Source organism: Engystomops pustulosus, chromosome 1, assembly GCF_040894005.1.
Source record: "Engystomops pustulosus chromosome 1, aEngPut4.maternal, whole genome shotgun sequence".
Classification (NCBI taxonomy): Eukaryota; Metazoa; Chordata; class Amphibia; order Anura; family Leptodactylidae; genus Engystomops; species Engystomops pustulosus.
In genome coordinates, this window is record NC_092411.1 from 85771206 (window position 1) to 85781542 (window position 10337).

The following is a 10337-nucleotide window of genomic DNA, read 5'->3' on the forward strand; positions in this document are numbered from 1 at the left end:
CAGGATTGCGCAAAAGGGGAGGGAGAGCCAACAGAGTGCGCTTGTAACCGGAAACACAATCAAATCTCCAAATGTGATGGAATTCACACTATTTATTGACATAACATAAAAGTCCAGTGGTTACGCGTTTCGGGGAGACCCCTTCGTCAGACCAATAGTGTGGACGCTGAGTTCCTGCTGAGAGCGCACACGCTCACCGCTCTCAGCAGGAACTCAGCGTCCACACTATTGGTCTGACGAAGGGGTCTCCCCGAAACGCGTAACCACTGGACTTTTATGTTATGTCAATAAATAGTGTGAATTCCATCACATTTGGAGATTTGATTGTGTTTCCGGTTACAAGCGCACTCTGTTGGCTCTCCCTCCCCTTTTGCGCAATCCTGTATCAAGTGCCTTCCTTAGACATAGGACCCACAGCTTCAGAAAGTGGGACCCTGATGCCTGGGCTGTTATGGGAAAAAGCTGAACATGGTTCTTTGCTATTTGTAGAAGTGGGGGGGGGGGGGGGGCGTATTTGGTAACAAGCCTTGTATTTCATCTTAGTGCATTCTCTGCCTCGGTGTGGGGTTCTCATTCCGGAGATATGTCAGAACATCATATGGAGCCATACATTTTTAAGGTAAACATTCCCCATTAGTTTCATGTGTTATGATTACCCATTCTTTAAATGTATTGCTTCACATAATGATCTCATGAAAGGAATGATATTCTCCCGAAATAAATAGCATATCTACCGTGAGAGCACTCTTTTTATACATTAAGATTTTTATACATTCATTATGATCACCACTTAAACACACAGTTGGATATTTGTCTACCAAGGAAAGGATGAGGAGCAGATATGGATCTCAACTAAGGCAATTCTTTTCCTTTTATAGCACAACCCAATTAGATAAACCTCTGCTTCCAACCATAAATCCAGAGGATTAACCCTTAATTAACTTTGGTACTACCTGATTTGAGGGCCACGTTCTGCTGTTTGTGTCCTTACAGATTTGTGTGTTCGATTCGAGGTTGACATCAATACAAAAGGAGGGAGCAAAAGTGAGATTGCTTGGCACGGGTGTGATATCCCAATGATGTGTGTGTAACAGAGCAGTGCACTCACTATTTTGGGTCTGCCAGGTCAGGGATCTTTGAACAGCTCCATGAAAGTGAATAAAGTGCCAGTCTCCAAGTGGTGTTCATTCACTTTTTATTGGAATTAAAAACTTTTTATATACTATTTTTCCATTCTGAATCTCCATCCCCAGCAATTGGATGCCTATCCACTGTCACATATTCACATGTCCTGCTGTTACAGGGATCATTGCTCCGTTTATTTGGGCACGAACGTACTGAAAGGAGCAGCAATGTATACACACGTTAATGCATTAAAATGGGGCACAACTAAACAACTCCAGATAGTGTACACATACTGAAGTGCATACAGTTTATGTGATTAAATGCACAATGAAGACCGACTGTTTTGTGTCACAATTGCCTGATCTGGTACTATGACGGGACTGAAATCACGCATTTAATTTTACCAAACTTAAAATAATCAGCCAAAACATTTTAGACAGGTCTACCCCACCTACTTATGTGAGAGAAATACATTTTACACTTAGAATGGGGTGTCCATGTCATATGTTATAATTAAAAAGGCAAATATGTGACATTACTATACAGTGAATTATTTTTTAACCATATTTCCCCCTCAAAAATCCATAAACATAAACCATTATCCTTTCCTATGCTGGGTATTTGGAAATACCTCTATGTCTCATAAAAGCAAAACATTCAAATACTTTTCATGGTAAAAAAAAGTAACATTGCCCTTTTTAAAAAGGCACCTTGCCAAAAGGTGGCATTCTGGCCAAATCCCCCATCCTTTTTGCCTGTGATAAAAAGGGGTCTCATCCACTTAGTCCCTTTTTCAGTTTATTCTTTTGAAGCGTCATAGGTTAATTGATGGCACTGCAACTTTATGTAAAAGCTGAATTTTAAAATACACTGAAAGTTTTTCCTCTATATTCTACAGAACCCATATACAGGCGGTCCCCTACTTAAGAACACTCAACTTACATACGACCCCTAGTTACAAACGGACCTCTGGATATTGGTAATTTATTGTCCTTTAGTCCTAGGCTACAATGATCAGCTGTAACAGTTATCACAGGTGTCTGTAATGAAGCTTTAGTGTGAATATTGATTCTTATGACAACCCAACATTTTTAAAATCCAATTGTCACAGAGACCACAAAAGTTCTGTTTGGGATTACAATGATAAAATATACAGTTCCGACTTACATACAAATTAAACTTAAGAACAAACCAACAGACCCTATCTTGTATGTAACCCAGGGACTGCCTGTACTGACATTTCCTCAATGGTGCCATAAGTTGTAGATGGCAAAGGTTAACTTGACATTTAATGGACATGATATGGTCTTATTTAAGTGGCAGGTAACATGTACTATCTTTATATTCATTTAGTCATGTAATCTTAGGCTCTATTGTGATTTGGTGGACTCTGCATCACTGCACCAAAACGGAGGCTGAGCGGTGACGGTCTGTAGATGCTGATCCTCAAGCGAATGTGATCAGAATGTCATTGCTCTGCCACAGATTGGCTACAGCCTTGTCAAGCACCCTGACCTGTACTGGATATTCTAGGGGAAAATGTGGTAAGTAGGTTTTGTGATGTTATTGGGGCACCCACCATGGGGGCATTTAAAATGTAAAATGTACCTTGGACCACCCCTTCAATTATTTTTCTTTCTAATAGTCAAAAAAAGACGTTGGTCAGACAGGTTCAACCTATAAATGCTACATTGTTAATCCATAGCAAGGCAGAAAAATCTGATAAGGACAATACCCATTTGTTTAAATGAGAGGGAAAACAATTCTTGCTTGCCTCAAATATGGCAGATTAACTTCCTGGATCAACACCAACTTTCAACAAAATATTTGTCCCCATAACATATAACACCCTTGCTCTCTAGAAAGGCATCCAGGGCTCTCTTGGACATGTACAAAGTATCCACCATTACAACCTTCTGCAGCATAATCGCACTGCTCTTACAGTAAAGAATCCCCATCTATGGCGATGGTAGAACTGCCTCTACTCTTGGCATAGAAGTTGTCCTCTTGTCCTGGCCACAGAAATTCCCTTAATGGGAACCTGCCAGGGCGACTTGAGACACGAAAACCATCAACAGGTCCTTATGGACTGGTTGTTTAGTGTCCCAAATCAATCTGTTTGTGTTTAGGCATTCGGAAGAAAAAATTAATTATACTCTCCTTGTTCCCGGGGCACCTGTGCGTTCCGGCGAGTGAAGCCGGCATGTTACACCCCGGCTGAGATACGGTCCCAGTTTCACTTTGCAAGAGGAAGTGCCGGTGTGGAATCTGAAGATGTGAGTCCAATATATTTCATCAGACTCACATCTAAGAAAGTTTAAATGTTTATGTTTTAACATATTTCTAATTGTAAAGATGTCAAGTCAAAAAAGGTCAATATGAGACCCTAAACCACAGGTCCATCAGGACCTGTAGTTGCTTTTGGGTCACAAATTGACCTGACAGCTCTTTAATAATCTTGGTTTCTCTCCTCTGGACCCGTTCCAGTTCTACTATGTTTTTTTATACACTGGTGCCCAAAACTGTACACCATATTCCATGTGTGGTCTGACCAGGGATTTGTATTAGGGCAAACCTATGTCCTTTTTATGCACTGGTGCCCTACGTTTGTAAACAAGAGATGGTTGGAAGAGCTGAGCATATTTATATATACAGGCAGTCCCCGGGTTACATACAAGATAGGGTCTGTAGGTTTGTTCTTAAGTTGAATTTGTATGTAAGTCGGAACTGTATACCGTATATACTCGAGTATAAGCAGACCCGAGTATAAGCCGAGACCCCTCATTTTACCACCAAAAACTGGGAAAACCTATTGACTCGAGTATAAGCCGAGGGTGTAGTATACAGCCAGTCTCCGTGTAGTATACAGCCAGTCCCAATGTAGTATACAGCCAGTCCCAATGTAGTATACAGCCTGCCCCCATAGAGTATACAGCCTGCCCCCTGCCAAGCGAATAAAAAAATAAAAAACGTAATACTCACCCTCCGGTGTCCCGATCTTCAGCGCGAGGCTCCCGTTCCTCGGCGCGGTACCAGGCGGCGACGGTGGCTCCTGTTCTCTCTTCTGTAGCCGGCAGATCACGTCCATGTGATCTCCCGGTGGGCGCGCACTAGGATACCGCGGTGTCGCGGCTGATGACGTCATCAGCCGTGACACCGCTGCATCTTATTGTGCGCCCGCCGGCAGATCACATGGACGCGATCTGCCGGCTACAGAAGAGAGAAGAGGACCCGCCGCCGCCTGGTACCGCGCCGAGGATCGGGAGCCTCGCGCTGAAGATCGGGACCCGCGCTGAAGATCGGGACACCGGAGGGTGAGTATTACGGTTTTTATTTTTTTCTTGACTCATGTATAAGCCGAAGTGAAGTTTTTCAGCACATTTTTTGTGCTGAAAAACTCGGCTTATACACGAGTATATACGGTACTTTATCATTGTTATCCCAGCCAGAACTTTTTTGGTCTCTGTGACAATTGGATTTTAAAAATGTTGGGTTGTCATAAGAACCAGGATAAACAATAAAGCTTCATTACAGAGGCCTGTAATAACTGTTATAGCTGTTTATTGTAGCCTGGGGCTAATGTACAGTAAATTGCAAATATCCAGTGGTCCGTTTGTAACTAGGGGTTGTATGTAAGTCGAGTGTTCTTAAGTAGGGGACCGCCTGTACTCTAGATTGAGTCCAGTGGCTGGTCCTACATAGTAACCGATAGCTATCTCTGTAGGAAAATAATGTGGATTTACCAGCACATGATAATATTCCTCTTTCAAAAAGCGTAATACTAATATAAAGTCACACCCTGTTATTTTTTGGTAACCGATGAAGGGATGATGGATTGAAATGCGTGGACATACTTTTCCACTAAAACCAAAGGAACTTTCACTTTAAAAAGTTTTTAAATGTATACCGACTATAAAACTTGTATTTGACAGATACTCCAAAATAAAGTATACAGCTCCATGAAATATTAATTGTAAACATTTTATTTTCACTTTTCACTTTTAGCCAGAAGATGGCAGTAAAATATTCTTGAAATCGCCTAAAGCTCTAGGAAATCCTTCTTCTATGTTAAATGTGAAAACAATTAGAATTCCGTAAATTTAGAGGTTTTAAGTTCTATTTACTGGTAAATAGGAAAGAATAATTAAACAATACATTTGGAGAAAAGAGGCAAATGTTTTGCATTCAGCAATGTCTTGGGGTTCCCAGATTTCTTAATGATACTACAACTTTCTGTGAATTCTTTACTTAAATACTCATAGAGATGTATCATTATTAAGAGTTATTTCAGTAGTTATTTAAATATAATATTATAAAAAATAGCAGTTACCTTAAAAATATCTTCTTAAAATAATAAAATATATAAAATAGAATGATGGAACAACAACAGCCATGATGTAGATTCTCTATATTACATATTATATTGTGGGCTGTTTCTGTGAAGCAGGTACATGTCTGCAAAGAAAGCATGAACAAATACAGAAAAGAACATCAATCCATGTTTACAATGAGCTTTACAGAGGAATCCTATAAAAATAAACTCTGCAGAATTCTCCGTTCCCTGAATCCCATGGGACTCCTAGGGCCCTGCCTATTATTATATGGATGTGATGCGGTGTGCCCTTTGAGGTGAGGAGCTCTAGTATACCCATAATTCAGAGAAGGTCAAGTATGGACAACATGGCGAGATTATGTCAGATTATTTGCATATTATTGATCTTTTGAACGTTTTAAATAAACAGTCTCATTGAAATGACTGTGAAAAGCCAATGCACAAACAAGGGGGGCTGCTGATTGAACGCCAGCAAATCAATACATTGCAATTGCTTTGATATAAACACTGTTTAGGTAAGCACGTTCAATACTGCTTGGCCATATGCTTGTAAGAGGGGATCTCACTGGAGAGCAACAGTCTTGAGTGTCAACGCTCAACCTTCCTACCTAACATTAGCATTCAGTCTATGATCTATACAGAGCAGATCATTCTGCAGTGCTATCTATCCTGTTAGACTATAGACTACTATATAGACAGGAATACTGCATACAGTATATACTTGAGCATAAACCGAAATTTTTTGCACAATTTTTGTGCTGAAAAAGCCCCACTCAGCTACTACTCGGGTGTATAAAAAAAGAAAAAAAACCTGAAGAAGTACTGCCTTAGGAAGAGGATGCCAGGGAACAGCGCCGGCAGCTGTACCAGTGACTGTATTCAACTCTGTGTATGTGTGCCTGTCTACTTCTAACCTAAATATACAGTATAGGCATATCTTGGTGCTACTACTCCTACGCTGCATATACAGACCCAGCATTTTACTACAACTCCTATCTTTAATACATGGGCACTGCTCTATTAGCACCCTCCTTATAGCCTTTGCACTTGCCACCCCAATGTGCTGAGCTGCTTTGATTTTACAGTTTTGCTTCCCTATTATTAAATGAGAAAAAGGTAAGCCTTTAGCCGTATATCAATTGGGTTTTGATGTTTTATTTTTCTGTAAAGCTCCAAAAGTGTGGAATAGACCTTATTTATAGACTAGGCCCCATTTCGGGACTTACCGGTTCTTGAGGCAGTCTTGGGTATTGATCCAATGATCCAAATCCGATTCACCCTCTGGGATTGGAATCAATAGGCCTTATGTTCACAAGGAGGTAGCAGGTGATGCGGTGGGATACATGTGGGTTGGGGCAAGTCAAGACCCAATTACAAAGGTGTGCTTATTGATGTCTAGTAGCTATAATAGGGGCACCATCTATCCCTATTACACCCTGTATCTCAATGGCTATTTACCCCTGTAGTCCTAACCTCGGAGTTACCACCCTAGGAGGCTGCCCCCGACCGGAACCTTACCCTAAATAAGATGCCCTATTGTGCCACTACTCTACCATTGGGGCTCCAAGGGGCTTCATATGGTACATGTCCCTACGTGACATATTTCACATAATTCTTAGAGAATAGGGCACTGAAATGTTGTCACACATGCCTATAAATGAGACTCTGGTTTTGCATAGTGTTTCAGCCCACATGAAGCAGATTTGTTGAAAAACCATTCAAAAACATGCTTTACATTAATGTGCACATGCTGCACATTGTGCACATTTCTTAAAAAAATTCTCTCTATCTTTTGTGCATCGTATTAAAAATTTAATTACTATATGATCCTCTGCATGTTTGTTTAGTCTGAAAGGATTTGTTTTGGTGGCAAATTCATGTACATCTGCAAGGTGAATCTGACAGCTGCAGAAATATCTGCAATAAAACTGCCATGAATGAACATCCACATCCACAAGATGCAGTCATGAGCTAACTTCAAAGCCAGCACCTCACTGCAGCCATAGTCGTGTTTTGTCTTACCTCACTGTGCCTGAAACGGGTGGCCACTCCGTAAATGATAGGGCTGGTCCTTTTCCTGCCCTGATTTGCGGGGGGTCATTCAGCTTGCTATGGAGATGGGAGGGGTGAACACGCTTGTGCTTTCCCTCTCCCCTTAGCTTGCGGTTCATGGAAAACATCTGCTGCTGCCTAAGGCTGTGTGTATGCGCAAAACACTATGCATTGGGGTTACATGCTTGGCCCACTACTATTTAATATATTTATTAATGATATAGAGGTAGGAATTAATAGCACTGTATCTATTTTTGCAGATGACACCAAACTGTGTAGTGTAATACAGTCTATGGAGGATGTTCATAGGCTGCAGGGTGACTTGCACAAACTGAATGTTTGGTCATCCACTTGGCAAATGAGGTTCAATGTGGATAAAGGTAAGGTTATGCACCTGGGGGGCAATAATCCAAAGGCAAAATATGTCCTTGGGGGAATAAATCTGGGGGAGTCGCTTGTTGAGAAGGACCTGGGGGTACTAGTAGATCATAAATTGAATAACAGCATGCAATGTCAATCAGCTGCCTCTAAAGCTAGTAGGATCATGTCATGTATCAAAAGTGGTATGGACTCTCGTGATAGAGATGTAATATTACCACTATACAAGGCATTGGTTCGGCCTCACCTGGAATATGCTGTCCAGTTCTGGGCACCGGTCCATAAAAAGGATGCCCTGGAGCTGGAGAGGGTTCAACGTAGAGCCACAAAAATGATAAGTGCCATGGAGGGTCTTAGTTATGAGGAAAGATTAAAACAACTAGATTTATTTAGTCTGGAAAAGAGACCACTACGAGGGGACATGATTAATTTATTTAAATATATGAATGGTCCATTCAAAAAATATGGTGGTAAGTTGTTTCAGATTAAATCAAAAGACGAGGACAAATCAAGGTTTAATCACCGGAGGCGACAGGGCTTTTTTTACTATGAGAACTGTCAATCTGTGGAATAGCCTGTCTCAGACTATGTTATATAGAATTGTTTCCCCTAAATCCCTTCCTCATCCAATCTCTTCCCTTCCTTGGTTAAACTTGATGGACAAGTGTCTTTTTTCAACCGTATAAACTATGATACTATGATACTATGATGTAGCCTATAACTCCAACTACACAGTTGGAGGAGTCAAACTCCATAGAGTACACACAGTCCAATAGTCACATCCATATATTAACTTAGGAGTGCAGCCTTAGAGAATTTTTATGCTCCCATGCGATGACTAGTACTATAAATGACATACCCAGTGTAGATTTAACATTGGAGTCAGCAGCTTAAAGCGGATCCCAAATATGTAGCAATATATATGGCATCATGTATAGTGGGTTCTTTAACTTATTGGTATTCAAACCCCATTAAATATTAATGGGCATCTTGAAAGAAAAAAAAACAGAAATGTAGATATTTTTGCTAATTTATTAAACAAGAAAAACTGAAATGTCACATGATCATAAGTATTTAGACCCTTTGCTGTGACACTCATATTTAACTCACATGCTGTCCATTTCCTTCTTATCCTTCTGGAGATTTTTCTACTCCATTATTGGGGTAAAGATGTGTTTAATTAAACTTGCCAAGTTTACAAAATAATTTCACTCACAATTTGCACTCAAGGTTCCTAAGAGCACAGTGACCTCCATAATCTTTAAATTGGTAGGAAGTTTGGGACAACCACAACTCTTCCTAGACAACGTTTCGGCGTGAGAGCATGCCTTTTTCAAGCATCCTTGAAAAAGGCGTGCTCTCACGCCGAAACGTTGCACATGGAATACAAGATTCACCCTGTTCCACATACCACGGATTGCTGCCTCTTCTCTGGATGTATCTATCTATCTATCTATCTATCTATGTAATACTCCAGCACATGAGGGCACAGCTTGCAGACTTGGAGAGCCTCTCCTGCCACTTCCTGTGGAGTGTGAGGTGATGGGGGGAGGGGGCTGCAGTTTCTGTCTGTGTGGATTATGTGCTTATATACAAGTTTAGGGAAAGCTGAGGAGAGATAAGTGCAGGTGTTTGGTCACTACATTAGTGATGGCTTCTCCCTGCACATGACTGAGTGCTGGGGCAGTGAGACATGAGGTAACAGCTGTGTGCAGGGAGAGTGAGGTGATCAGCTGATTGGAGGGAGAGAGATGGGGGTGTGTCTCTTCCTCTGTAGTCTCAGCTTCTTTGTGAAGAAGAGATGAGCTTAGCACCAGACATATGTGAGATTGCTGACATCTAGGGGAAGTCTGCAGAATACAAGAGGAAGGAGCAAGATTCGGGTAACTAATCCAATTGCAAAAGTGCTTAAAATTACCTGCCAAAAGTTTTTTGAAATGACGGTTACACTTTAAATCGCATCACACTCACTTGTGGACAATAGACAATAGTGAGTTAGATTCTCAGTTTAATATACCACTTTGACATTATCACTTTTGTCCTTCCCTAAAGTCTTGTTTTAATCCAAGAGCAAGTGTATGAATGTTTAATAAAAGTTATTACAATGTCAACAATTCTCACTTATAAGTGTACATTCTCCACATTACATAATTACCCCCAGATCTCCTGCTCCATCAAGTAGTAGCTGCTCCCATCACTTTAAACAAGGCAAACCTGCGCATAAGTTGATGTGTTAGCCATCAGTGATACATTTGTAAAAGTTGCTTTACAGAAATTTAAATTTTATTTAATAATTCCCAGTTGAAAAAAGTCTATTGCAGTGTGTCTATGGGCCCACTATGAGTTTCCTATTGGCCTTCTATATGTAGCAGTTACTGGTTATGTTCTGCTACATATATATTGTACTATCACATCTATATAGCACATGCATATAATTGTCAATTAACTT